At 49.9% G+C, this 25,511-nt stretch overlaps 45 non-coding genes across 45 annotated transcripts; all 45 read right to left on the bottom strand.

Moving 5' to 3' along the window:
• Positions 1–785: 785 nt before the first annotated feature.
• On the bottom strand, positions 786–859 carry Trnan-guu (transfer RNA asparagine (anticodon GUU)). Its single transcript has one exon. It is a non-coding gene; the product is annotated as a tRNA-Asn (tRNA).
• A 1,076-nt stretch (positions 860–1,935) lies between these two features.
• On the bottom strand, positions 1,936–2,009 carry Trnan-guu (transfer RNA asparagine (anticodon GUU)). Its single transcript has one exon. It is a non-coding gene; the product is annotated as a tRNA-Asn (tRNA).
• Positions 2,010–2,342: 333 nt separating this feature from the next.
• Trnat-cgu (transfer RNA threonine (anticodon CGU)) lies at positions 2,343–2,414 on the bottom strand. Its single transcript has one exon. It is a non-coding gene; the product is annotated as a tRNA-Thr (tRNA).
• Positions 2,415–3,085: 671 nt separating this feature from the next.
• Positions 3,086–3,159, bottom strand: Trnan-guu (transfer RNA asparagine (anticodon GUU)). The gene has a single exon. It is a non-coding gene; the product is annotated as a tRNA-Asn (tRNA).
• A 333-nt stretch (positions 3,160–3,492) lies between these two features.
• On the bottom strand, positions 3,493–3,564 carry Trnat-cgu (transfer RNA threonine (anticodon CGU)). Its single transcript has one exon. It is a non-coding gene; the product is annotated as a tRNA-Thr (tRNA).
• A 671-nt stretch (positions 3,565–4,235) lies between these two features.
• Positions 4,236–4,309, bottom strand: Trnan-guu (transfer RNA asparagine (anticodon GUU)). Its single transcript has one exon. It is a non-coding gene; the product is annotated as a tRNA-Asn (tRNA).
• A 333-nt stretch (positions 4,310–4,642) lies between these two features.
• On the bottom strand, positions 4,643–4,714 carry Trnat-cgu (transfer RNA threonine (anticodon CGU)). The gene has a single exon. It is a non-coding gene; the product is annotated as a tRNA-Thr (tRNA).
• A 671-nt stretch (positions 4,715–5,385) lies between these two features.
• On the bottom strand, positions 5,386–5,459 carry Trnan-guu (transfer RNA asparagine (anticodon GUU)). The gene has a single exon. It is a non-coding gene; the product is annotated as a tRNA-Asn (tRNA).
• Positions 5,460–5,792: 333 nt separating this feature from the next.
• On the bottom strand, positions 5,793–5,864 carry Trnat-cgu (transfer RNA threonine (anticodon CGU)). The gene has a single exon. It is a non-coding gene; the product is annotated as a tRNA-Thr (tRNA).
• A 671-nt stretch (positions 5,865–6,535) lies between these two features.
• Positions 6,536–6,609, bottom strand: Trnan-guu (transfer RNA asparagine (anticodon GUU)). Its single transcript has one exon. It is a non-coding gene; the product is annotated as a tRNA-Asn (tRNA).
• A 333-nt stretch (positions 6,610–6,942) lies between these two features.
• Trnat-cgu (transfer RNA threonine (anticodon CGU)) lies at positions 6,943–7,014 on the bottom strand. Its single transcript has one exon. It is a non-coding gene; the product is annotated as a tRNA-Thr (tRNA).
• A 671-nt stretch (positions 7,015–7,685) lies between these two features.
• Trnan-guu (transfer RNA asparagine (anticodon GUU)) lies at positions 7,686–7,759 on the bottom strand. Its single transcript has one exon. It is a non-coding gene; the product is annotated as a tRNA-Asn (tRNA).
• Positions 7,760–8,092: 333 nt separating this feature from the next.
• Trnat-cgu (transfer RNA threonine (anticodon CGU)) lies at positions 8,093–8,164 on the bottom strand. The gene has a single exon. It is a non-coding gene; the product is annotated as a tRNA-Thr (tRNA).
• A 671-nt stretch (positions 8,165–8,835) lies between these two features.
• Positions 8,836–8,909, bottom strand: Trnan-guu (transfer RNA asparagine (anticodon GUU)). The gene has a single exon. It is a non-coding gene; the product is annotated as a tRNA-Asn (tRNA).
• A 333-nt stretch (positions 8,910–9,242) lies between these two features.
• Positions 9,243–9,314, bottom strand: Trnat-cgu (transfer RNA threonine (anticodon CGU)). The gene has a single exon. It is a non-coding gene; the product is annotated as a tRNA-Thr (tRNA).
• A 671-nt stretch (positions 9,315–9,985) lies between these two features.
• Trnan-guu (transfer RNA asparagine (anticodon GUU)) lies at positions 9,986–10,059 on the bottom strand. Its single transcript has one exon. It is a non-coding gene; the product is annotated as a tRNA-Asn (tRNA).
• A 333-nt stretch (positions 10,060–10,392) lies between these two features.
• Positions 10,393–10,464, bottom strand: Trnat-cgu (transfer RNA threonine (anticodon CGU)). The gene has a single exon. It is a non-coding gene; the product is annotated as a tRNA-Thr (tRNA).
• A 671-nt stretch (positions 10,465–11,135) lies between these two features.
• Positions 11,136–11,209, bottom strand: Trnan-guu (transfer RNA asparagine (anticodon GUU)). The gene has a single exon. It is a non-coding gene; the product is annotated as a tRNA-Asn (tRNA).
• A 333-nt stretch (positions 11,210–11,542) lies between these two features.
• On the bottom strand, positions 11,543–11,614 carry Trnat-cgu (transfer RNA threonine (anticodon CGU)). Its single transcript has one exon. It is a non-coding gene; the product is annotated as a tRNA-Thr (tRNA).
• A 671-nt stretch (positions 11,615–12,285) lies between these two features.
• On the bottom strand, positions 12,286–12,359 carry Trnan-guu (transfer RNA asparagine (anticodon GUU)). Its single transcript has one exon. It is a non-coding gene; the product is annotated as a tRNA-Asn (tRNA).
• A 333-nt stretch (positions 12,360–12,692) lies between these two features.
• Trnat-cgu (transfer RNA threonine (anticodon CGU)) lies at positions 12,693–12,764 on the bottom strand. Its single transcript has one exon. It is a non-coding gene; the product is annotated as a tRNA-Thr (tRNA).
• A 532-nt stretch (positions 12,765–13,296) lies between these two features.
• Trnan-guu (transfer RNA asparagine (anticodon GUU)) lies at positions 13,297–13,370 on the bottom strand. Its single transcript has one exon. It is a non-coding gene; the product is annotated as a tRNA-Asn (tRNA).
• A 333-nt stretch (positions 13,371–13,703) lies between these two features.
• On the bottom strand, positions 13,704–13,775 carry Trnat-cgu (transfer RNA threonine (anticodon CGU)). Its single transcript has one exon. It is a non-coding gene; the product is annotated as a tRNA-Thr (tRNA).
• Positions 13,776–14,307: 532 nt separating this feature from the next.
• Trnan-guu (transfer RNA asparagine (anticodon GUU)) lies at positions 14,308–14,381 on the bottom strand. The gene has a single exon. It is a non-coding gene; the product is annotated as a tRNA-Asn (tRNA).
• A 333-nt stretch (positions 14,382–14,714) lies between these two features.
• Positions 14,715–14,786, bottom strand: Trnat-cgu (transfer RNA threonine (anticodon CGU)). The gene has a single exon. It is a non-coding gene; the product is annotated as a tRNA-Thr (tRNA).
• A 671-nt stretch (positions 14,787–15,457) lies between these two features.
• Positions 15,458–15,531, bottom strand: Trnan-guu (transfer RNA asparagine (anticodon GUU)). The gene has a single exon. It is a non-coding gene; the product is annotated as a tRNA-Asn (tRNA).
• Positions 15,532–15,864: 333 nt separating this feature from the next.
• Positions 15,865–15,936, bottom strand: Trnat-cgu (transfer RNA threonine (anticodon CGU)). Its single transcript has one exon. It is a non-coding gene; the product is annotated as a tRNA-Thr (tRNA).
• Positions 15,937–16,607: 671 nt separating this feature from the next.
• Trnan-guu (transfer RNA asparagine (anticodon GUU)) lies at positions 16,608–16,681 on the bottom strand. The gene has a single exon. It is a non-coding gene; the product is annotated as a tRNA-Asn (tRNA).
• A 333-nt stretch (positions 16,682–17,014) lies between these two features.
• Positions 17,015–17,086, bottom strand: Trnat-cgu (transfer RNA threonine (anticodon CGU)). The gene has a single exon. It is a non-coding gene; the product is annotated as a tRNA-Thr (tRNA).
• A 532-nt stretch (positions 17,087–17,618) lies between these two features.
• Trnan-guu (transfer RNA asparagine (anticodon GUU)) lies at positions 17,619–17,692 on the bottom strand. The gene has a single exon. It is a non-coding gene; the product is annotated as a tRNA-Asn (tRNA).
• Positions 17,693–18,025: 333 nt separating this feature from the next.
• On the bottom strand, positions 18,026–18,097 carry Trnat-cgu (transfer RNA threonine (anticodon CGU)). Its single transcript has one exon. It is a non-coding gene; the product is annotated as a tRNA-Thr (tRNA).
• Positions 18,098–18,629: 532 nt separating this feature from the next.
• Positions 18,630–18,703, bottom strand: Trnan-guu (transfer RNA asparagine (anticodon GUU)). The gene has a single exon. It is a non-coding gene; the product is annotated as a tRNA-Asn (tRNA).
• A 333-nt stretch (positions 18,704–19,036) lies between these two features.
• Trnat-cgu (transfer RNA threonine (anticodon CGU)) lies at positions 19,037–19,108 on the bottom strand. Its single transcript has one exon. It is a non-coding gene; the product is annotated as a tRNA-Thr (tRNA).
• Positions 19,109–19,640: 532 nt separating this feature from the next.
• On the bottom strand, positions 19,641–19,714 carry Trnan-guu (transfer RNA asparagine (anticodon GUU)). Its single transcript has one exon. It is a non-coding gene; the product is annotated as a tRNA-Asn (tRNA).
• A 333-nt stretch (positions 19,715–20,047) lies between these two features.
• Positions 20,048–20,119, bottom strand: Trnat-cgu (transfer RNA threonine (anticodon CGU)). The gene has a single exon. It is a non-coding gene; the product is annotated as a tRNA-Thr (tRNA).
• A 671-nt stretch (positions 20,120–20,790) lies between these two features.
• On the bottom strand, positions 20,791–20,864 carry Trnan-guu (transfer RNA asparagine (anticodon GUU)). Its single transcript has one exon. It is a non-coding gene; the product is annotated as a tRNA-Asn (tRNA).
• Positions 20,865–21,197: 333 nt separating this feature from the next.
• Trnat-cgu (transfer RNA threonine (anticodon CGU)) lies at positions 21,198–21,269 on the bottom strand. The gene has a single exon. It is a non-coding gene; the product is annotated as a tRNA-Thr (tRNA).
• Positions 21,270–21,801: 532 nt separating this feature from the next.
• Positions 21,802–21,875, bottom strand: Trnan-guu (transfer RNA asparagine (anticodon GUU)). The gene has a single exon. It is a non-coding gene; the product is annotated as a tRNA-Asn (tRNA).
• A 333-nt stretch (positions 21,876–22,208) lies between these two features.
• Trnat-cgu (transfer RNA threonine (anticodon CGU)) lies at positions 22,209–22,280 on the bottom strand. The gene has a single exon. It is a non-coding gene; the product is annotated as a tRNA-Thr (tRNA).
• A 532-nt stretch (positions 22,281–22,812) lies between these two features.
• Trnan-guu (transfer RNA asparagine (anticodon GUU)) lies at positions 22,813–22,886 on the bottom strand. The gene has a single exon. It is a non-coding gene; the product is annotated as a tRNA-Asn (tRNA).
• Positions 22,887–23,219: 333 nt separating this feature from the next.
• Positions 23,220–23,291, bottom strand: Trnat-cgu (transfer RNA threonine (anticodon CGU)). Its single transcript has one exon. It is a non-coding gene; the product is annotated as a tRNA-Thr (tRNA).
• A 532-nt stretch (positions 23,292–23,823) lies between these two features.
• Trnan-guu (transfer RNA asparagine (anticodon GUU)) lies at positions 23,824–23,897 on the bottom strand. Its single transcript has one exon. It is a non-coding gene; the product is annotated as a tRNA-Asn (tRNA).
• Positions 23,898–24,230: 333 nt separating this feature from the next.
• On the bottom strand, positions 24,231–24,302 carry Trnat-cgu (transfer RNA threonine (anticodon CGU)). Its single transcript has one exon. It is a non-coding gene; the product is annotated as a tRNA-Thr (tRNA).
• Positions 24,303–24,834: 532 nt separating this feature from the next.
• Positions 24,835–24,908, bottom strand: Trnan-guu (transfer RNA asparagine (anticodon GUU)). The gene has a single exon. It is a non-coding gene; the product is annotated as a tRNA-Asn (tRNA).
• Positions 24,909–25,241: 333 nt separating this feature from the next.
• Positions 25,242–25,313, bottom strand: Trnat-cgu (transfer RNA threonine (anticodon CGU)). Its single transcript has one exon. It is a non-coding gene; the product is annotated as a tRNA-Thr (tRNA).
• Positions 25,314–25,511: the final 198 nt, after the last annotated feature.

The following is a 25,511-nucleotide window of genomic DNA, read 5'->3' as shown; positions in this document are numbered from 1 at the left end:
TGTATACGCTGAAATGAAATGTAAATAATACATCTTTTGTAGTGGTCGTCGCTCTACTGCAGTGTCACACATGCCGAATGAATAGGAAAACAGTAGAACGTCCGCATACGGCCATGTTTTTACCTCCACTGCCACGTGGCTGAATGTGTATAAGGCTGCGACTGCACGCCGCTCGGCCAACAGCGGCCTACTGCAGACCGACACTTAAGAGACGCCAAATGCAGATCGACATCGAGAGAGAGGCCCTGTCATGTGGCACTCGCGGTGTATACGCTGAAATGAAATGTAAATAATACATCTTTTGTAGTGGTCGTCGCTCTACTGCAGTGTCACACATGCCGAATGAATAGGAAAACAGTAGAACGTCCGCATACGGCCATGTTTTTACCTCCACTGCCACGTGGTTGAATGTGTATAAGGCTGCGACTGCACGCCGCTCGGCCAACAGCGGCCTACTGCAGACCGACACTTAAGAGACGCCAAATGCAGATCGACATCGAGAGAGAGGCCCTGTCATGTGGCACTCGCGGTGTATACGCTGAAATGAAATGTAAATAATACATCTTTTGTAGTGGTCGTCGCTCTACTGCAGTGTCACACATGCCGAATGAATAGGAAAACAGTAGAACGTCCGCATAGGGCCATGTTTTTACCTCCACTGTCACGTGGCTGATTATGTATAAGGCTGTGTGGCATCATTCAAACACAGCCAAACTGTCACTCTAGCTGTGTATCTCTATCAAAGTGGACATATGTCTTCACCTCGGTGGCGATTAAAACGATTTCGCCCCCGGGTGGGCTCGAACCACCAACCTTTCGGTTAACAGCCGAACGCGCTAGCCGATTGCTCCACGGAGGCCTTGACTTGCGGTCACTCCTGCTCTCTTTATCAATGCAACTCGTATACTTTCTGCAGGCACCTCGCAGAATGGTAGTATCTGCTTACGCCTCTTCACATGGATAACGTGCATGCTCACTGTAGCGGAGCTCATAAACGAATGACATCGCCAAGCATGACATTCTACTACAAAATGCATACAAAACAGTGTTCCGCCTACACATTCAGTAAACGTCTGATGCAAGTAGAGCTTTCTTTCTCGGTTGTAGAACTTCCCCTTCATTCAGTGCACTGCCATTTGTTAGATGCTGCTCGAGCTAGCTCTGCTCTCAGCAGCAACGTTAAAAAAATGTATGCCTTCTGTGAGGGTCGAAATTACGACCCCTGGTTTACGAGACCAGTTTTCTACTACTGAGCTAAGAAGGCCGCAGCTTTGCCTTCGTGAGCTACTCCCGAATTGTCACGTCATCATACTGAATCTTACAGCCCTCGACCAGATATCGGATTTGACACACACATGCTGCTGGAGGTGTCCACCTTACCGTTTTCCAATTCTCTTCACTGTTTCACCCTTACAATCGACGACGAGCGTCAAGCCACCAAAGGTTTGCGGTCTGCGCAAATCTTGACCTAGTGCACAGCTTGTGGGATAGCGTGGCTCTACTGTGAAACGCGCCTTTCGACTCCTCTCTCTGGCTACATCGTCCACAGTGGCACTGGGGGCTTCATGTAAGGCGACTGCACGCCGCTCGGCCAACAGCGGCCTACTGCAGACCGACACTTAAGAGACGCCAAATGCAGATCGACATCGAGAGAGAGGCCCTGTCATATGGCACTCGCGGTGTATACGCTGAAATGAAATGTAAATAATACATCTTTTGTAGTGGTCGTCGCTCTACTGCAGTGTCACACATGCCGAATGAATAGGAAAACAGTAGAACGTCCGCATAGGGCCATGTTTTTACCTCCACTGTCACGTGGCTGAATGTGTATAAGGCTGGGTGGCATCACTCAAACACAGCCAAATTGTCACACTAGCTGTGTATCTCTATCAAAGTGGACATACGTCCTCACCTCGGTGGCGATTAAAATGATTTCGCCCCCGGGTGGGCTCGAACCACCAACCTTTCGGTTAACAGCCGAACGCGCTAGCCGATTGCGCCACGGAGGCCTTGACTTTCGGTCACTTCTGCTCTCTTTATCAATGCAACTCGTATACTTTTCGCAGGCACCTCGCAGAATGGTAGTATCTGCTTACGCCTCTTCACATGGATAACGTGCATGCACACTGTAGTGGGGCTCATAAACGAATGACATCGCCAAGCATGACATTATACTACAAAATGCATACAAAACAGTGTTCCGCCTACACATTCTGTAAACCTCTGATGCAACTAGAGCACTCTTTATCGGTTGTAGAACTTCCCCTTCATTCAGTGCACTGCCATCTGTTAGATGCTGCTCGAGCTAGCTCTGCTCTCAGCAGCAAAGTTAAAAAAATGAATGCCTTCTGTGAGGGTCGAACTCACGACCCCTGGTTTACGAGACCAGTGCTCTACCACTGAGCTAAGAAGGCCGCAGCTTTGCGTTCGTGAGCTACTCCCGAATTGTCACGTCATCATACTGAATCTTACAGCCCTCGACCAGATATCGGATTTGACACACAGATGCTGCTGGAGGTGTCCACCTTACCGTTTTCCAACTCTCTTCACTGTTTCACCCTTACGATCGACGACGAGCGTCAAGCCACCAAAGGTTTGCGGTCTGCGCAAAACTTGACCTAGTGCACAGCTTGTGGGATAGCGTGGCTCTACTGTGAAACGCGCCTTTCGACTCCTCTCTCTGGCTACATCGTCCACAGTGGCACTGGGGGCTTCATGTAAGGCGACTGCACGCCGCTCGGCCAACAGCGGCCTACTGCAGACCGACACTTAAGAGACGCCAAATGCAGATCGACATCGAGAGAGAGGTCCTGTCATATGGCACTCGCGGTGTATACGCCGAAATGAAATGTAAATAATACATCTTTTGTAGTGGTCGTCGCTCTACTGCAGTGTCACACATGCCGAATGAATAGGAAAACGGTACAACGTCCGCATAGGGCCATGTTTTTACCTCCACTGTCACGTGGCTGAATGTGTATAAGGCTGGGTGGCATCATTCAAACACAGCCACATTGTCACACTAGCTGTGTATCTCTATCAAAGTGGACATACGTCCTCACCTCGGTGGCGATTAAAATGATTTCGCCCCCGGGTGGGCTCGAACCACCAACCTTTCGGTTAACAGCCGAACGCGCTAGCCGATTGCGCCACGGAGGCCTTGACTTTCGGTCACTTCTGCTCTCTTTATCAATGCAACTCGTATACTTTTCGCAGGCACCTCGCAGAATGGTAGTATCTGCTTACGCCTCTTCACATGGATAACGTGCATGCACACTGTAGTGGGGCTCATAAACGAATGACATCGCCAAGCATGACATTATACTACAAAATGCATACAAAACAGTGTTCCGCCTACACATTCTGTAAACCTCTGATGCAACTAGAGCACTCTTTATCGGTTGTAGAACTTCCCCTTCATTCAGTGCACTGCCATCTGTTAGATGCTGCTCGAGCTAGCTCTGCTCTCAGCAGCAAAGTTAAAAAAATGAATGCCTTCTGTGAGGGTCGAACTCACGACCCCTGGTTTACGAGACCAGTGCTCTACCACTGAGCTAAGAAGGCGGCAGCTTTGCGTTTGTGAGCTACTCCCGAATTGTCACGTCATCATACTGAATCTTACAGCCCTCGACCAGATATCGGATTTGACACACACATGCTGCTGGAGGTGTCCACCTTACCGTTTTCCAACTCTCTTCACTGTTTCACCCTTACGATCGACGACGAGCGTCAAGCCACCAAAGGTTTGCGGTCTGCGCAAAACTTGACCTAGTGCACAGCTTGTGGGATAGCGTGGCTCTACTGTGAAACGCGCCTTTCGACTCCTCTCTCTGGCTACATCGTCCACAGTGGCACTGGGGGCTTCATGTAAGGCGACTGCACGCCGCTCGGCCAACAGCGGCCTACTGCAGACCGACACTTAAGAGACGCCAAATGCAGATCGACATCGAGAGAGAGGTCCTGTCATATGGCACTCGCGGTGTATACGCCGAAATGAAATGTAAATAATACATCTTTTGTAGTGGTCGTCGCTCTACTGCAGTGTCACACATGCCGAATGAATAGGAAAACAGTAGAACGTCCGCATAGGGCCATGTTTTTACCTCCACTGTCACGTGGCTGAATGTGTATAAGGCTGGGTGGCATCACTCAAACACAGCCAAATTGTCACACTAGCTGTGTATCTCTATCAAAGTGGACATACGTCCTCACCTCGGTGGCGATTAAAATGATTTCGCCCCCGGGTGGGCTCGAACCACCAACCTTTCGGTTAACAGCCGAACGCGCTAGCCGATTGCGCCACGGAGGCCTTGACTTTCGGTCACTTCTGCTCTCTTTATCAATGCAACTCGTATACTTTTCGCAGGCACCTCGCAGAATGGTAGTATCTGCTTACGCCTCTTCACATGGATAACGTGCATGCACACTGTAGTGGGGCTCATAAACGAATGACATCGCCAAGCATGACATTATACTACAAAATGCATACAAAACAGTGTTCCGCCTACACATTCTGTAAACCTCTGATGCAACTAGAGCACTCTTTATCGGTTGTAGAACTTCCCCTTCATTCAGTGCACTGCCATCTGTTAGATGCTGCTCGAGCTAGCTCTGCTCTCAGCAGCAAAGTTAAAAAAATGAATGCCTTCTGTGAGGGTCGAACTCACGACCCCTGGTTTACGAGACCAGTGCTCTACCACTGAGCTAAGAAGGCCGCAGCTTTGCGTTCGTGAGCTACTCCCGAATTGTCACGTCATCATACTGAATCTTACAGCCCTCGACCAGATATCGGATTTGACACACAGATGCTGCTGGAGGTGTCCACCTTACCGTTTTCCAACTCTCTTCACTGTTTCACCCTTACGATCGACGACGAGCGTCAAGCCACCAAAGGTTTGCGGTCTGCGCAAAACTTGACCTAGTGCACAGCTTGTGGGATAGCGTGGCTCTACTGTGAAACGCGCCTTTCGACTCCTCTCTCTGGCTACATCGTCCACAGTGGCACTGGGGGCTTCATGTAAGGCGACTGCACGCCGCTCGGCCAACAGCGGCCTACTGCAGACCGACACTTAAGAGACGCCAAATGCAGATCGACATCGAGAGAGAGGTCCTGTCATATGGCACTCGCGGTGTATACGCCGAAATGAAATGTAAATAATACATCTTTTGTAGTGGTCGTCGCTCTACTGCAGTGTCACACATGCCGAATGAATAGGAAAACGGTACAACGTCCGCATAGGGCCATGTTTTTACCTCCACTGTCACGTGGCTGAATGTGTATAAGGCTGGGTGGCATCATTCAAACACAGCCACATTGTCACACTAGCTGTGTATCTCTATCAAAGTGGACATACGTCCTCACCTCGGTGGCGATTAAAATGATTTCGCCCCCGGGTGGGCTCGAACCACCAACCTTTCGGTTAACAGCCGAACGCGCTAGCCGATTGCGCCACGGAGGCCTTGACTTTCGGTCACTTCTGCTCTCTTTATCAATGCAACTCGTATACTTTTCGCAGGCACCTCGCAGAATGGTAGTATCTGCTTACGCCTCTTCACATGGATAACGTGCATGCACACTGTAGTGGGGCTCATAAACGAATGACATCGCCAAGCATGACATTATACTACAAAATGCATACAAAACAGTGTTCCGCCTACACATTCTGTAAACCTCTGATGCAACTAGAGCACTCTTTATCGGTTGTAGAACTTCCCCTTCATTCAGTGCACTGCCATCTGTTAGATGCTGCTCGAGCTAGCTCTGCTCTCAGCAGCAAAGTTAAAAAAATGAATGCCTTCTGTGAGGGTCGAACACACGACCCCTGGTTTACGAGACCAGTGCTCTGCCACTGAGCTAAGAAGGCCGCAGCTTTGCGTTCGTGAGCTACTCCCGAATTGTCACGTCATCATACTGAATCTTACAGCCCTCGACCAGATATCGGATTTGACACACAGATGCTGCTGGAGGTGTCCACCTTACCGTTTTCCAACTCTCTTCACTGTTTCACCCTTACGATCGACGACGAGCGTCAAGCCACCAAAGGTTGGCGGTCTGCGCAAAACTTGACCTAGTGCACAGCTTGTGGGATAGCGTGGCTCTACTGTGAAACGCGCCTTTCGACTCCTCTCTCTGGCTACATCGTCCACAGTGGCACTGGGGGCTTCATGTAAGGCGACTGCACGCCGCTCGGCCAACAGCGGCCTACTGCAGACCGACACTTAAGAGACGCCAAATGCAGATCGACATCGAGAGAGAGGTCCTGTCATATGGCACTCGCGGTGTATACGCCGAAATGAAATGTAAATAATACATCTTTTGTAGTGGTCGTCGCTCTACTGCAGTGTCACACATGCCGAATGAATAGGAAAACGGTACAACGTCCGCATAGGGCCATGTTTTTACCTCCACTGTCACGTGGCTGAATGTGTATAAGGCTGGGTGGCATCATTCAAACACAGCCACATTGTCACACTAGCTGTGTATCTCTATCAAAGTGGACATACGTCCTCACCTCGGTGGCGATTAAAATGATTTCGCCCCCGGGTGGGCTCGAACCACCAACCTTTCGGTTAACAGCCGAACGCGCTAGCCGATTGCGCCACGGAGGCCTTGACTTTCGGTCACTTCTGCTCTCTTTATCAATGCAACTCGTATGCTTTTCGCAGGCACCTCGCAGAATGGTAGTATCTGCTTACGCCTCTTCACATGGATAACGTGCATGCACACTGTAGTGGGGCTCATAAACGAATGACATCGCCAAGCATGACATTATACTACAAAATGCATACAAAACAGTGTTCCGCCTACACATTCTGTAAACCTCTGATGCAACTAGAGCACTCTTTATCGGTTGTAGAACTTCCCCTTCATTCAGTGCACTGCCATCTGTTAGATGCTGCTCGAGCTAGCTCTGCTCTCAGCAGCAAAGTTAAAAAAATGAATGCCTTCTGTGAGGGTCGAACTCACGACCCCTGGTTTACGAGACCAGTGCTCTACCACTGAGCTAAGAAGGCCGCAGCTTTGCGTTCGTGAGCTACTCCCGAATTGTCACGTCATCATACTGAATCTTACAGCCCTCGACCAGATATCGGATTTGACACACAGATGCTGCTGGAGGTGTCCACCTTACCGTTTTCCAACTCTCTTCACTGTTTCACCCTTACGATCGACGACGAGCGTCAAGCCACCAAAGGTTTGCGGTCTGCGCAAAACTTGACCTAGTGCACAGCTTGTGGGATAGCGTGGCTCTACTGTGAAACGCGCCTTTCGAATCCTCTCTCTGGCTACATCGTCCACAGTGGCACTGGGGGCTTCATGTAAGGCGACTGCACGCCGCTCGGCCAACAGCGGCCTACTGCAGACCGACACTTAAGAGACGCCAAATGCAGATCGACATCGAGAGAGAGGTCCTGTCATATGGCACTCGCGGTGTATACGCCGAAATGAAATGTAAATAATACATCTTTTGTAGTGGTCGTCGCTCTACTGCAGTGTCACACATGCCGAATGAATAGGAAAACGGTACAACGTCCGCATAGGGCCATGTTTTTACCTCCACTGTCACGTGGCTGAATGTGTATAAGGCTGGGTGGCATCATTCAAACACAGCCACATTGTCACACTAGCTGTGTATCTCTATCAAAGTGGACATACGTCCTCACCTCGGTGGCGATTAAAATGATTTCGCCCCCGGGTGGGCTCGAACCACCAACCTTTCGGTTAACAGCCGAACGCGCTAGCCGATTGCGCCACGGAGGCCTTGACTTTCGGTCACTTCTGCTCTCTTTATCAATGCAACTCGTATACTTTTCGCAGGCACCTCGCAGAATGGTAGTATCTGCTTACGCCTCTTCACATGGATAACGTGCATGCACACTGTAGTGGGGCTCATAAACGAATGACATCGCCAAGCATGACATTATACTACAAAATGTATACAAAACAGTGTTCCGCCTACACATTCTGTAAACCTCTGATGCAACTAGAGCACTCTTTATCGGTTGTAGAACTTCCCCTTCATTCAGTGCACTGCCATCTGTTAGATGCTGCTCGAGCTAGCTCTGCTCTCAGCAGCAAAGTTAAAAAAATGAATGCCTTCTGTGAGGGTCGAACTCACGACCCCTGGTTTACGAGACCAGTGCTCTACCACTGAGCTAAGAAGGCCGCAGCTTTGCGTTCGTGAGCTACTCCCGAATTGTCACGTCATCATACTGAATCTTACAGCCCTCGACCAGATATCGGATTTGACACACAGATGCTGCTGGAGGTGTCCACCTTACCGTTTTCCAACTCTCTTCACTGTTTCACCCTTACGATCGACGACGAGCGTCAAGCCACCAAAGGTTTGCGGTCTGCGCAAAACTTGACCTAGTGCACAGCTTGTGGGATAGCGTGGCTCTACTGTGAAACGCGCCTTTCGACTCCTCTCTCTGGCTACATCGTCCACAGTGGCACTGGGGGCTTCATGTAAGGCGACTGCACGCCGCTCGGCCAACAGCGGCCTACTGCAGACCGACACTTAAGAGACGCCAAATGCAGATCGACATCGAGAGAGAGGTCCTGTCATATGGCACTCGCGGTGTATACGCCGAAATGAAATGTAAATAATACATCTTTTGTAGTGGTCGTCGCTCTACTGCAGTGTCACACATGCCGAATGAATAGGAAAACGGTTCAACGTCCGCATAGGGCCATGTTTTTACCTCCACTCTCACGTGGCTGAATGTGTATAAGGCTGGGTGGCATCATTCAAACACAGCCACATTGTCACACTAGCTGTGTATCTCTATCAAAGTGGACATACGTCCTCACCTCGGTGGCGATTAAAATGATTTCGCCCCCGGGTGGGCTCGAACCACCAACCTTTCGGTTAACAGCCGAACGCGCTAGCCCATTGCGCCACGGAGGCCTTGACTTTCGGTCACTTCTGCTCTCTTTATCAATGCAACTCGTATACTTTTCGCAGGCACCTCGCAGAATGGTAGTATCTGCTTACGCCTCTTCACATGGATAACGTGCATGCACACTGTAGTGGGGCTCATAAACGAATGACATCGCCAAGCATGACATTATACTACAAAATGCATACAAAACAGTGTTCCGCCTACACATTCTGTAAACCTCTGATGCAACTAGAGCACTCTTTATCGGTTGTAGAACTTCCCCTTCATTCAGTGCACTGCCATCTGTTAGATGCTGCTCGAGCTAGCTCTGCTCTCAGCAGCAAAGTTAAAAAAATGAATGCCTTCTGTGAGGGTCGAACTCACGACCCCTGGTTTACGAGACCAGTGCTCTACCACTGAGCTAAGAAGGCCGCAGCTTTGCGTTCGTGAGCTACTCCCGAATTGTCACGTCATCATACTGAATCTTACAGCCCTCGACCAGATATCGGATTTGACACACAGATGCTGCTGGAGGTGTCCACCTTACCGTTTTCCAACTCTCTTCACTGTTTCACCCTTACGATCGACGACGAGCGTCAAGCCACCAAAGGTTTGCGGTCTGCGCAAAACTTGACCTAGTGCACAGCTTGTGGGATAGCGTGGCTCTACTGTGAAACGCGCCTTTCGACTCCTCTCTCTGGCTACATCGTCCACAGTGGCACTGGGGGCTTCATGTAAGGCGACTGCACGCCGCTCGGCCAACAGCGGCCTACTGCAGACCGACACTTAAGAGACGCCAAATGCAGATCGACATCGAGAGAGAGGTCCTGTCATATGGCACTCGCGGTGTATACGCCGAAATGAAATGTAAATAATACATCTTTTGTAGTGGTCGTCGCTCTACTGCAGTGTCACACATGCCGAATGAATAGGAAAACGGTACAACGTCCGCATAGGGCCATGTTTTTACCTCCACTGTCACGTGGCTGAATGTGTATAAGGCTGGGTGGCATCATTCAAACACAGCCACATTGTCACACTAGCTGTGTATCTCTATCAAAGTGGACATACGTCCTCACCTCGGTGGCGATTAAAATGATTTCGCCCCCGGGTGGGCTCGAACCACCAACCTTTCGGTTAACAGCCGAACGCGCTAGCCGATTGCGCCACGGAGGCCTTGACTTTCGGTCACTTCTGCTCTCTTTATCAATGCAACTCGTATACTTTTCGCAGGCACCTCGCAGAATGGTAGTATCTGCTTACGCCTCTTCACATGGATAACGTGCATGCACACTGTAGTGGGGCTCATAAACGAATGACATCGCCAAGCATGACATTATACTACAAAATGTATACAAAACAGTGTTCCGCCTACACATTCTGTAAACCTCTGATGCAACTAGAGCACTCTTTATCGGTTGTAGAACTTCCCCTTCATTCAGTGCACTGCCATCTGTTAGATGCTGCTCGAGCTAGCTCTGCTCTCAGCAGCAAAGTTAAAAAAATGAATGCCTTCTGTGAGGGTCGAACTCACGACCCCTGGTTTACGAGACCAGTGCTCTACCACTGAGCTAAGAAGGCCGCAGCTTTGCGTTCGTGAGCTACTCCCGAATTGTCACGTCATCATACTGAATCTTACAGCCCTCGACCAGATATCGGATTTGACACACAGATGCTGCTGGAGGTGTCCACCTTACCGTTTTCCAACTCTCTTCACTGTTTCACCCTTACGATCGACGACGAGCGTCAAGCCACCAAAGGTTTGCGGTCTGCGCAAAACTTGACCTAGTGCACAGCTTGTGGGATAGCGTGGCTCTACTGTGAAACGCGCCTTTCGACTCCTCTCTCTGGCTACATCGTCCACAGTGGCACTGGGGGCTTCATGTAAGGCGACTGCACGCCGCTCGGCCAACAGCGGCCTACTGCAGACCGACACTTAAGAGACGCCAAATGCAGATCGACATCGAGAGAGAGGTCCTGTCATATGGCACTCGCGGTGTATACGCCGAAATGAAATGTAAATAATACATCTTTTGTTGTGGTCGTCGCTCTACTGCAGTGTCACACATGCCGAATGAATAGGAAAACGGTACAACGTCCGCATAGGGCCATGTTTTTACCTCCACTGTCACGTGGCTGAATGTGTATAAGGCTGGGTGGCATCATTCAAACACAGCCACATTGTCACACTAGCTGTGTATCTCTATCAAAGTGGACATACGTCCTCACCTCGGTGGCGATTAAAACGATTTCGCCCCCGGGTGGGCTCGAACCACCAACCTTTCGGTTAACAGCCGAACGCGCTAGCCGATTGCGCCACGGAGGCCTTGACTTTCGGTCACTTCTGCTCTCTTTATCAATGCAACTCGTATACTTTTCGCAGGCACCTCGCAGAATGGTAGTATCTGCTTACGCCTCTTCACATGGATAACGTGCATGCACACTGTAGTGGGGCTCATAAACGAATGACATCGCCAAGCATGACATTATACTACAAAATGCATACAAAACAGTGTTCCGCCTACACATTCTGTAAACCTCTGATGCAACTAGAGCACTCTTTATCGGTTGTAGAACTTCCCCTTCATTCAGTGCACTGCCATCTGTTAGATGCTGCTCGAGCTAGCTCTGCTCTCAGCAGCAAAGTTAAAAAAATGAATGCCTTCTGTGAGGGTCGAACTCACGACCCCTGGTTTACGAGACCAGTGCTCTACCACTGAGCTAAGAAGGCCGCAGCTTTGCGTTCGTGAGCTACTCCCGAATTGTCACGTCATCATACTGAATCTTACAGCCCTCGACCAGATATCGGATTTGACACACAGATGCTGCTGGAGGTGTCCACCTTACCGTTTTACAACTCTCTTCACTGTTTCACCCTTACGATCGACGACGAGCGTCAAGCCACCAAAGGTTTGCGGTCTGCGCAAAACTTGACCTAGTGCACAGCTTGTGGGATAGCGTGGCTCTACTGTGAAACGCGCCTTTCGACTCCTCTCTCTGGCTACATCGTCCACAGTGGCACTGGGGGCTTCATGTAAGGCGACTGCACGCCGCTCGGCCAACAGCGGCCTACTGCAGACCGACACTTAAGAGACGCCAAATGCAGATCGACATCGAGAGAGAGGTCCTGTCATATGGCACTCGCGGTGTATACGCCGAAATGAAATGTAAATAATACATCTTTTGTAGTGGTCGTCGCTCTACTGCAGTGTCACACATGCCGAATGAATAGGAAAACGGTACAACGTCCGCATAGGGCCATGTTTTTACCTCCACTGTCACGTGGCTGAATGTGTATAAGGCTGAGTGGCATCATTCAAACACAGCCACATTGTCACACTAGCTGTGTATCTCTATCAAAGTGGACATACGTCCTCACCTCGGTGGCGATTAAAACGATTTCGCCCCCGGGTGGGCTCGAACCACCAACCTTTCGGTTAACAGCCGAACGCGCTAGCCGATTGCGCCACGGAGGCCTTGACTTTCGGTCACTTCTGCTCTCTTTATCAATGCAACTCGTATACTTTTCGCAGGCACCTCGCAGAATGGTAGTATCTGCTTACGCCTCTTCACATGGATAACGTGCATGCACACTGTAGTGGGGCTCATAAACGAATGACATCGCCAAGCATGACATTATACTACAAAATGCATACAAAACAGTGTTCCGCCTACACATTCTGTAAACCTCTGATGCAACTAGAGCACTCTTTATCGGTTGTAGAACTTCCCCTTCATTCAGTGCACTGCCATCTGTTAGATGCTGCTCGAGCTAGCTCTGCTCTCAGCAGCAAAGTTAAAAAAATGAATGCCTTCTGTGAGGGTCGAACTCACGAACCCTGGTTTACGAGACCAGTGCTCTACCACTGAGCTAAGAAGGCCGCAGCTTTGCGTTCGTGAGCTACTCCCGAATTGTCACGTCATCATACTGAATCTTACAGCCCTCGACCAGATATCGGATTTGACACACAGATGCTGCTGGAGGTGTCCACCTTACCGTTTTCCAACTCTCTTCACTGTTTCACCCTTACGATCGACGACGAGCGTCAAGCCACTGCACGCCGCTCGGCCAACAGCGGCCTACTGCAGACCGACACTTAAGAGACGCCAAATGCAGATCGACATCGAGAGAGAGGTCCTGTCATATGGCACTCGCGGTGTATACGCCGAAATGAAATGTAAATAATACATCTTTTGTAGTGGTCGTCGCTCTACTGCAGTGTCACACATGCCGAATGAATAGGAAAACGGTAGAACGTCCGCATAGGGCCATGTTTTTACCTCCACTGTCACGTGGCTGAATGTGTATAAGGCTGGGTGGCATCATTCAAACACAGCCACATTGTCACACTAGCTGTGTATCTCTATCAAAGTGGACATACGTCCTCACCTCGGTGGCGATTAAAACGATTTCGCCCCCGGGTGGGCTCGAACCACCAACCTTTCGGTTAACAGCCGAACGCGCTAGCCGATTGCGCCACGGAGGCCTTGACTTTCGGTCACTTCTGCTCTCTTTATCAATGCAACTCGTATACTTTTCGCAGGCACCTCGCAGAATGGTAGTATCTGCTTACGCCTCTTCACATGGATAACGTGCATGCACACTGTAGTGGGGCTCATAAACGAATGACATCGCCAAGCATGACATTATACTACAAAATGCATACAAAACAGTGTTCCGCCTACACATTCTGTAAACCTCTGATGCAACTAGAGCACTCTTTATCGGTTGTAGAACTTCCCCTTCATTCAGTGCACTGCCATCTGTTAGATGCTGCTCGAGCTAGCTCTGCTCTCAGCAGCAAAGTTAAAAAAATGAATGCCTTCTGTGAGGGTCGAACTCACGAACCCTGGTTTACGAGACCAGTGCTCTACCACTGAGCTAAGAAGGCCGCAGCTTTGCGTTCGTGAGCTACTCCCGAATTGTCACGTCATCATACTGAATCTTACAGCCCTCGACCAGATATCGGATTTGACACACAGATGCTGCTGGAGGTGTCCACCTTACCGTTTTCCAACTCTCTTCACTGTTTCACCCTTACGATCGACGACGAGCGTCAAGCCACTGCACGCCGCTCGGCCAACAGCGGCCTACTGCAGACCGACACTTAAGAGACGCCAAATGCAGATCGACATCGAGAGAGAGGTCCTGTCATATGGCACTCGCGGTGTATACGCCGAAATGAAATGTAAATAATACATCTTTTGTAGAGGTCGTCGCTCTACTGCAGTGTCACACATGCCGAATGAATAGGAAAACGGTAGAACGTCCGCATAGGGCCATGTTTTTACCTCCACTGTCACGTGGCTGAATGTGTATAAGGCTGGGTGGCATCATTCAAACACAGCCACATTGTCACACTAGCTGTGTATCTCTATCAAAGTGGACATACGTCCTCACCTCGGTGGCGATTAAAACGATTTCGCCCCCGGGTGGGCTCGAACCACCAACCTTTCGGTTAACAGCCGAACGCGCTAGCCGATTGCGCCACGGAGGCCTTGACTTTCGGTCACTTCTGCTCTCTTTATCAATGCAACTCGTATACTTTTCGCAGGCACCTCGCAGAATGGTAGTATCTGCTTACGCCTCTTCACATGGATAACGTGCATGCACACTGTAGTGGGGCTCATAAACGAATGACATCGCCAAGCATGACATTATACTACAAAATGCATACAAAACAGTGTTCTGCCTACACATTCTGTAAACCTCTGATGCAACTAGAGCACTCTTTATCGGTTGTAGAACTTCCCCTTCATTCAGTGCACTGCCATCTGTTAGATGCTGCTCGAGCTAGCTCTGCTCTCAGCAGCAAAGTTAAAAAAATGAATGCCTTCTGTGAGGGTCGAACTCACGACCCCTGGTTTACGAGACCAGTGCTCTACCACTGAGCTAAGAAGGCCGCAGCTTTGCGTTCGTGAGCTACTCCCGAATTGGCACGTCATCATACTGAATCTTACAGCCCTCGACCAGATATCGGATTTGACACACAGATGCTGCTGGAGGTGTCCACCTTACCGTTTTCCAACTCTCTTCACTGTTTCACCCTTACGATCGACGACGAGCGTCAAGCCACCAAAGGTTTGCGGTCTGCGCAAAACTTGACCTAGTGCACAGCTTGTGGGATAGCGTGGCTCTACTGTGAAACGCGCCTTTCGACTCCTCTCTCTGGCTACATCGTCCACAGTGGCACTGGGGGCTTCATGTAAGGCGACTGCACGCCGCTCGGCCAACAGCGGCCTACTGCAGACCGACACTTAAGAGACGCCAAATGCAGATCGACATCGAGAGAGAGGTCCTGTCATATGGCACTCGCGGTGTATACGCCGAAATGAAATGTAAATAATACATCTTTTGTAGTGGTCGTCGCTCTACTGCAGTGTCACACATGCCGAATGAATAGGAAAACGGTACAACGTCCGCATAGGGCCATGTTTTTACCTCCACTGCCACGTGGCTGAATGTGTATAAGGCTGGGTGGCATCATTCAAACACAGCCACATTGTCACACTAGCTGTGTATCTCTATCAAAGTGGACATACGTCCTCACCTCGGTGGCGATTAAAACGATTTCGCCCCCGGGTGGGCTCGAACCACCAACCTTTCGGTTAACAGCCGAACGCGCTAGCCGATTGCGCCACGGAGGCCTTGACTTTCGGTCACTTCTGCTCTCTTTATCAATGCAACTCGTATACTTTTCGCAGGCACCTCGCAGAATGGTAGTATCTGCTTACGCCTCTTCACATGGATAACGTGCATGCACACTGTAGTGGGGCTCATAAACGAATGACATCGCCAAGCATGACATTATACTACATAATGCATACAAAACAGTGTTCCGCCTACACATTCTGTAAACCTCTGATGCAACTAGAGCACTCTTTATCGGTTGTAGAACTTCCCCTTCATTCAGTGCACTGCCATCTGTTAGATGCTGCTCGAGCTAGCTCTGCTCTCAGCAGCAAAGTTAAAAAAATGAATGCCTTCTGTGAGGGTCGAACTCACGACCCCTGGTTTACGAGACCAGTGCTCTACCACTGAGATAAGAAGGCCGCAGCTTTGCGTTCGTGAGCTACTCCCGAATTGTCACGTCATCATACTGAATCTTACAGCCCTCGACCAGATATCGGATTTGACACACAGATGCTGCTGGAGGTGTCCACCTTACCGTTTTCCAACTCTCTTCACTGTTTCACCCTTACGATCGACGACGAGCGTCAAGCCACCAAAGGTTTGCGGTCTGCGCAAAACTTGACCTAGTGCACAGCTTGTGGGATAGCGTGGCTCTACTGTGAAACGCGCCTTTCGACTCCTCTCTCTGGCTACATCGTCCACAGTGGCACTGGGGGCTTCATGTAAGGCGACTGCACGCCGCTCGGCCAACAGCGGCCTACTGCAGACCGACACTTAAGAGACGCCAAATGCAGATCGACATCGAGAGAGAGGTCCTGTCATATGGCACTCGCGGTGTATACGCCGAAATGAAATGTAAATAATACATCTTTTGTAGTGGTCGTCGCTCTACTGCAGTGTCACACATGCCGAATGAATAGGAAAACGGTACAACGTCCGCATAGGGCCATGTTTTTACCTCCACTGTCACGTGGCTGAATGTGTATAAGGCTGGGTGGCATCATTCAAACACAGCCACATTGTCACACTAGCTGTGTATCTCTATCAAAGTGGACATACGTCCTCACCTCGGTGGCGATTAAAACGATTTCGCCCCCGGGTGGGCTCGAACCACCAACCTTTCGGTTAACAGCCGAACGCGCTAGCCGATTGCGCCACGGAGGCCTTGACTTTCGGTCACTTCTGCTCTCTTTATCAATGCAACTCGTATACTTTTCGCAGGCACCTCGCAGAATGGTAGTATCTGCTTACGCCTCTTCACATGGATAACGTGCATGCACACTGTAGTGGGGCTCATAAACGAATGACATCGCCAAGCATGACATTATACTACAAAATGCATACAAAACAGTGTTCCGCCTACACATTCTGTAAACCTCTGATGCAACTAGAGCACTCTTTATCGGTTGTAGAACTTCCCCTTCATTCAGTGCACTGCCATCTGTTAGATGCTGCTCGAGCTAGCTCTGCTCTCAGCAGCAAAGTTAAAAAAATGAATGCCTTCTGTGAGGGTCGAACTCACGACCCCTGGTTTACGAGACCAGTGCTCTACCACTGAGCTAAGAAGGCCGCAGCTTTGCGTTCGTGAGCTACTCCCGAATTGTCACGTCATCATACTGAATCTTACAGCCCTCGACCAGATATCGGATTTGACACACAGATGCTGCTGGAGGTGTCCACCTTACCGTTTTCCAACTCTCTTCACTGTTTCACCCTTACGATCGACGACGAGCGTCAAGCCACTGCACGCCGCTCGGCCAACAGCGGCCTACTGCAGACCGACACTTAAGAGACGCCAAATGCAGATCGACATCGAGAGAGAGGTCCTGTCATATGGCACTCGCGGTGTATACGCCGAAATGAAATGTAAATAATACATCTTTTGTAGTGGTCGTCGCTCTACTGCAGTGTCACACATGCCGAATGAATAGGAAAACGGTACAACGTCCGCATAGGGCCATGTTTTTACCTCCACTGTCACGTGGCTGAATGTGTATAAGGCTGGGTGGCATCATTCAAACACAGCCACATTGTCACACTAGCTGTGTATCTCTATCAAAGTGGACATACGTCCTCACCTCGGTGGCGATTAAAACGATTTCGCCCCCGGGTGGGCTCGAACCACCAACCTTTCGGTTAACAGCCGAACGCGCTAGCCGATTGCGCCACGGAGGCCTTGACTTTCGGTCACTTCTGCTCTCTTTATCAATGCAACTCGTATACTTTTCGCAGGCACCTCGCAGAATGGTAGTATCTGCTTACGCCTCTTCACATGGATAACGTGCATGCACACTGTAGTGGGGCTCATAAACGAATGACATCGCCAAGCATGACATTATACTACAAAATGCATACAAAACAGTGTTCCGCCTACACATTCTGTAAACCTCTGATGCAACTAGAGCACTCTTTATCGGTTGTAGAACTTCCCCTTCATTCAGTGCACTGCCATCTGTTAGATGCTGCTCGAGCTAGCTCTGCTCTCAGCAGCAAAGTTAAAAAAATGAATGCCTTCTGTGAGGGTCGAACTCACGAACCCTGGTTTACGAGACCAGTGCTCTACCACTGAGCTAAGAAGGCCGCAGCTTTGCGTTCGTGAGCTACTCCCGAATTGTCACGTCATCATACTGAATCTTACAGCCCTCGACCAGATATCGGATTTGACACACAGATGCTGCTGGAGGTGTCCACCTTACCGTTTTCCAACTCTCTTCACTGTTTCACCCTTACGATCGACGACGAGCGTCAAGCCACTGCACGCCGCTCGGCCAACAGCGGCCTACTGCAGACCGACACTTAAGAGACGCCAAATGCAGATCGACATCGAGAGAGAGGTCCTGTCATATGGCACTCGCGGTGTATACGCCGAAATGAAATGTAAATAATACATCTTTTGTAGTGGTCGTCGCTCTACTGCAGTGTCACACATGCCGAATGAATAGGAAAACGGTAGAACGTCCGCATAGGGCCATGTTTTTACCTCCACTGTCACGTGGCTGAATGTGTATAAGGCTGGGTGGCATCATTCAAACACAGCCACATTGTCACACTAGCTGTGTATCTCTATCAAAGTGGACATACGTCCTCACCTCGGTGGCGATTAAAACGATTTCGCCCCCGGGTGGGCTCGAACCACCAACCTTTCGGTTAACAGCCGAACGCGCTAGCCGATTGCGCCACGGAGGCCTTGACTTTCGGTCACTTCTGCTCTCTTTATCAATGCAACTCGTATACTTTTCGCAGGCACCTCGCAGAATGGTAGTATCTGCTTACGCCTCTTCACATGGATAACGTGCATGCACACTGTAGTGGGGCTCATAAACGAATGACATCGCCAAGCATGACATTATACTACAAAATGCATACAAAACAGTGTTCCGCCTACACATTCTGTAAACCTCTGATGCAACTAGAGCACTCTTTATCGGTTGTAGAACTTCCCCTTCATTCAGTGCACTGCCATCTGTTAGATGCTGCTCGAGCTAGCTCTGCTCTCAGCAGCAAAGTTAAAAAAATGAATGCCTTCTGTGAGGGTCGAACTCACGACCCCTGGTTTACGAGACCAGTGCTCTACCACTGAGCTAAGAAGGCCGCAGCTTTGCGTTCGTGAGCTACTCCCGAATTGGCACGTCATCATACTGAATCTTACAGCCCTCGACCAGATATCGGATTTGACACACAGATGCTGCTGGAGGTGTCCACCTTACCGTTTTCCAACTCTCTTCACTGTTTCACCCTTACGATCGACGACGAGCGTCAAGCCACTGCACGCCGCTCGGCCAACAGCGGCCTACTGCAGACCGACACTTAAGAGACGCCAAATGCAGATCGACATCGAGAGAGAGGTCCTGTCATATGGCACTCGCGGTGTATACGCCGAAATGAAATGTAAATAATACATCTTTTGTAGTGGTCGTCGCTCTACTGCAGTGTCACACATGCCGAATGAATAGGAAAACGGTACAACGTCCGCATAGGGCCATGTTTTTACCTCCACTGTCACGTGGCTGAATGTGTATAAGGCTGGGTGGCATCATTCAAACACAGCCACATTGTCACACTAGCTGTGTATCTCTATCAAAGTGGACATACGTCCTCACCTCGGTGGCGATTAAAACGATTTCGCCCCCGGGTGGGCTCGAACCACCAACCTTTCGGTTAACAGCCGAACGCGCTAGCCGATTGCGCCACGGAGGCCTTGACTTTCGGTCACTTCTGCTCTCTTTATCAATGCAACTCGTATACTTTTCGCAGGCACCTCGCAGAATGGTAGTATCTGCTTACGCCTCTTCACATGGATAACGTGCATGCACACTGTAGTGGGGCTCATAAACGAATGACATCGCCAAGCATGACATTATACTACATAATGCATACAAAACAGTGTTCCGCCTACACATTCTGTAAACCTCTGATGCAACTAGAGCACTCTTTATCGGTTGTAGAACTTCCCCTTCATTCAGTGCACTGCCATCTGTTAGATGCTGCTCGAGCTAGCTCTGCTCTCAGCAGCAAAGTTAAAAAAATGAATGCCTTCTGTGAGGGTCGAACTCATGACCCCTGGTTTACGAGACCAGTGCTCTACCACTGAGCTAAGAAGGCCGCAGCTTTGCCTTCGTGAGCTACTCCCGAATTGTCACGTCATCATACTGAATCTTACAGCCCTCGACCAGATATCGGATTTGACACACAGATGCTGCTGGAGGTGTCCACCTTACCGTTTTCCAACTCTCTTCACTGTTTCACCCTTACGATCGACGACGAGCGTCAAGCCACCAAAGGTTTGCGGTCTGCGCAAAACTTGACCTAGTGCACAGCTTGTGGGATAGCGTGGCTCTACTGTGAAACGCGCCTTTCGACTCCTCTCTCTGGCTACATCGTCCACAGTGGCACTGGGGGCTTCATGTAAGGCGACTGCACGCCGCTCGGCCAACAGCGGCCTACTGCAGACCGACACTTAAGAGACGCCAAATGCAGATCGACATCGAGAGAGAGGTCCTGTCATATGGCACTCGCGGTGTATACGCCGAAATGAAATGTAAATAATACATCTTTTGTAGTGGTCGTCGCTCTACTGCAGTGTCACACATGCCGAATGAATAGGAAAACGGTACAACGTCCGCATAGGGCCATGTTTTTACCTCCACTGTCACGTGGCTGAATGTGTATAAGGCTGGGTGGCATCATTCAAACACAGCCACATTGTCACACTAGCTGTGTATCTCTATCAAAGTGGACATACGTCCTCACCTCGGTGGCGATTAAAACGATTTCGCCCCCGGGTGGGCTCGAACCACCAACCTTTCGGTTAACAGCCGAACGCGCTAGCCGATTGCGCCACGGAGGCCTTGACTTTCGGTCACTTCTGCTCTCTTTATCAATGCAACTCGTATACTTTTCGCAGGCACCTCGCAGAATGGTAGTATCTGCTTACGCCTCTTCACATGGATAACGTGCATGCACACTGTAGTGGGGCTCATAAACGAATGACATCGCCAAGCATGACATTATACTACAAAATGCATACAAAACAGTGTTCCGCCTACACATTCTGTAAACCTCTGATGCAACTAGAGCACTCTTTATCGGTTGTAGAACTTCCCCTTCATTCAGTGCACTGCCATCTGTTAGATGCTGCTCGAGCTAGCTCTGCTCTCAGCAGCAAAGTTAAAAAAATGAATGCCTTCTGTGAGGGTCGAACTCACGAACCCTGGTTTACGAGACCAGTGCTCTACCACTGAGCTAAGAAGGCCGCAGCTTTGCGTTCGTGAGCTACTCCCGAATTGTCACGTCATCATACTGAATCTTACAGCCCTCGACCAGATATCGGATTTGACACACAGATGCTGCTGGAGGTGTCCACCTTACCGTTTTCCAACTCTCTTCACTGTTTCACCCTTACGATCGACGACGAGCGTCAAGCCACTGCACGCCGCTCGGCCAACAGCGGCCTACTGCAGACCGACACTTAAGAGACGCCAAATGCAGATCGACATCGAGAGAGAGGTCCTGTCATATGGCACTCGCGGTGTATACGCCGAAATGAAATGTAAATAATACATCTTTTGTAGTGGTCGTCGCTCTACTGCAGTGTCACACATGCCGAATGAATAGGAAAACGGTAGAACGTCCGCATAGGGCCATGTTTTTACCTCCACTGTCACGTGGCTGAATGTGTATAAGGCTGGGTGGCATCATTCAAACACAGCCACATTGTCACACTAGCTGTGTATCTCTATCAAAGTGGACATACGTCCTCACCTCGGTGGCGATTAAAACGATTTCGCCCCCGGGTGGGCTCGAACCACCAACCTTTCGGTTAACAGCCGAACGCGCTAGCCGATTGCGCCACGGAGGCCTTGACTTTCGGTCACTTCTGCTCTCTTTATCAATGCAACTCGTATACTTTTCGCAGGCACCTCGCAGAATGGTAGTATCTGCTTACGCCTCTTCACATGGATAACGTGCATGCACACTGTAGTGGGGCTCATAAACGAATGACATCGCCAAGCATGACATTATACTACAAAATGCATACAAAACAGTGTTCCGCCTACACATTCTGTAAACCTCTGATGCAACTAGAGCACTCTTTATCGGTTGTAGAACTTCCCCTTCATTCAGTGCACTGCCATCTGTTAGATGCTGCTCGAGCTAGCTCTGCTCTCAGCAGCAAAGTTAAAAAAATGAATGCCTTCTGTGAGGGTCGAACTCACGAACCCTGGTTTACGAGACCAGTGCTCTACCACTGAGCTAATAAGGCCGCAGCTTTGCGTTCGTGAGCTACTCCCGAATTGTCACGTCATCATACTGAATCTTACAGCCCTCGACCAGATATCGGATTTGACACACAGATGCTGCTGGAGGTGTCCACCTTACCGTTTTCCAACTCTCTTCACTGTTTCACCCTTACGATCGACGACGAGCGTCAAGCCACTGCACGCCGCTCGGCCAACAGCGGCCTACTGCAGACCGACACTTAAGAGACGCCAAATGCAGATCGACATCGAGAGAGAGGTCCTGTCATATGGCACTCGCGGTGTATACGCCGAAATGAAATGTAAATAATACATCTTTTGTAGTGGTCGTCGCTCTACTGCAGTGTCACACATGCCGAATGAATAGGAAAACGGTAGAACGTCCGCATAGGGCCATGTTTTTACCTCCACTGTCACGTGGCTGAATGTGTATAAGGCTGGGTGGCATCATTCAAACACAGCCACATTGTCACACTAGCTGTGTATCTCTATCAAAGTGGACATACGTCCTCACCTCGGTGGCGATTAAAACGATTTCGCCCCCGGGTGGGCTCGAACCACCAACCTTTCGGTTAACAGCCGAACGCGCTAGCCGATTGCGCCACGGAGGCCTTGACTTTCGGTCACTTCTGCTCTCTTTATCAATGCAACTCGTATACTTTTCGCAGGCACCTCGCAGAATGGTAGTATCTGCTTACGCCTCTTCACATGGATAACGTGCATGCACACTGTAGTGGGGCTCATAAACGAATGACATCGCCAAGCATGACATTATACTACAAAATGCATACAAAACAGTGTTCCGCCTACACATTCTGTAAACCTCTGATGCAACTAGAGCACTCTTTATCGGTTGTAGAACTTCCCCTTCATTCAGTGCACTGCCATCTGTTAGATGCTGCTCGAGCTAGCTCTGCTCTCAGCAGCAAAGTTAAAAAAATGAATGCCTTCTGTGGGGGTCGAACTCACGACCCCTGGTTTACGAGACCAGTGCTCTACCACTGAGCTAAGAAGGCCGCAGCTTTGCGTTCGTGAGCTACTCCCGAATTGGCACGTCATCATACTGAATCTTACAGCCCTCGACCAGATATCGGATTTGACACACAGATGCTGCTGGAGGTGTCCACCTTACCGTTTTCCAACTCTCTTCACTGTTTCACCCTTACGATCGACGACGAGCGTCAAGCCACTGCACGCCGCTCGGCCAACAGCGGCCTACTGCAGACCGACACTTAAGAGACGCCAAATGCAGATCGACATCGAGAGAGAGGTCCTGTCATATGGCACTCGCGGTGTATACGCCGAAATGAAATGTAAATAATACATCTTTTGTAGTGGTCGTCGCTCTACTGCAGTGTCACACATGCCGAATGAATAGGAAAACGGTAGAACGTCCGCATAGGGCCATGTTTTTACCTCCACTGTCACGTGGCTGAATGTGTATAAGGCTGGGTGGCATCATTCAAACACAGCCACATTGTCACACTAGCTGTGTATCTCTATCAAAGTGGACATACGTCCTCACCTCGGTGGCGATTAAAACGATTTCGCCCCCGGGTGGGCTCGAACCACCAACCTTTCGGTTAACAGCCGAACGCGCTAGCCGATTGCGCCACGGAGGCCTTGACTTTCGGTCACTTCTGCTCTCTTTATCAATGCAACTCGTATACTTTTCGCAGGCACCTCGCAGAATGGTAGTATCTGCTTACGCCTCTTCACATGGATAACGTGCATGCACACTGTAGTGGGGCTCATAAACGAATGACATCGCCAAGCATGACATTATACTACAAAATGCATACAAAACAGTGTTCCGCCTACACATTCTGTAAACCTCTGATGCAAGTAGAGCACTCTTTATCGGTTGTAGAACTTCCCCTTCATTCAGTGCACTGCCATCTGTTAGATGCTGCTCGAGCTAGCTCTGCTCTCAGCAGCAAAGTTAAAAAAATGAATGCCTTCTGTGAGGGTCGAACTCACGACCCCTGGTTTACGAGACCAGTGCTCTACCACTGAGCTAAGAAGGCCGCAGCTTTGCGTTCGTGAGCTACTCCCGAATTGTCACGTCATCATACTGAATCTTACAGCCCTCGACCAGATATCGGATTTGACACACAGATGCTGCTGGAGGTGTCCACCTTACCGTTTTCCAACTCTCTTCACTGTTTCACCCTTACGATCGACGACGAGCGTCAAGCCACTGCACGCCGCTCGGCCAACAGCGGCCTACTGCAGACCGACACTTAAGAGACGCCAAATGCAGATCGACATCGAGAGAGAGGTCCTGTCATATGGCACTCGCGGTGTATACGCCGAAATGAAATGTAAATAATACATCTTTTGTAGTGGTCGTCGCTCTACTGCAGTGTCACACATGCCGAATGAATAGGAAAACGGTACAACGTCCGCATAGGGCCATGTTTTTACCTCCACTGTCACGTGGCTGAATGTGTATAAGGCTGGGTGGCATCATTCAAACACAGCCACATTGTCACACTAGCTGTGTATCTCTATCAAAGTGGACATACGTCCTCACCTCGGTGGCGATTAAAACGATTTCGCCCCCGGGTGGGCTCGAACCACCAACCTTTCGGTTAACAGCCGAACGCGCTAGCCGATTGCGCCACGGAGGCCTTGACTTTCGGTCACTTCTGCTCTCTTTATCAATGCAACTCGTATACTTTTCGCAGGCACCTCGCAGAATGGTAGTATCTGCTTACGCCTCTTCACATGGATAACGTGCATGCACACTGTAGTGGGGCTCATAAACGAATGACATCGCCAAGCATGACATTATACTACAAAATGCATACAAAACAGTGTTCCGCCTACACATTCTGTAAACCTCTGATGCAACTAGAGCACTCTTTATCGGTTGTAGAACTTCCCCTTCATTCAGTGCACTGCCATCTGTTAGATGCTGCTCGAGCTAGCTCTGCTCTCAGCAGCAAAGTTAAAAAAATGAATGCCTTCTGTGAGGGTCGAACTCGCGAACCCTGGTTTACGAGACCAGTGCTCTACCACTGAGCTAAGAAGGCCGCAGCTTTGCGTTCGTGAGCTACTCCCGAATTGTCACGTCATCATACTGAATCTTACAGCCCTCGACCAGATATCGGATTTGACACACAGATGCTGCTGGAAGTGTCCACCTTACCGTTTTCCAACTCTCTTCACTGTTTCACCCTTACGATCGACGACGAGCGTCAAGCCACTGCACGCCGCTCGGCCAACAGCGG

Source organism: Schistocerca cancellata, unplaced genomic scaffold, assembly GCF_023864275.1.
Source record: "Schistocerca cancellata isolate TAMUIC-IGC-003103 unplaced genomic scaffold, iqSchCanc2.1 HiC_scaffold_827, whole genome shotgun sequence".
In the NCBI taxonomy this organism is placed as follows: domain Eukaryota; kingdom Metazoa; phylum Arthropoda; class Insecta; order Orthoptera; family Acrididae; genus Schistocerca; species Schistocerca cancellata.
This window is presented reverse-complemented; position numbering and strand designations above follow the sequence as displayed.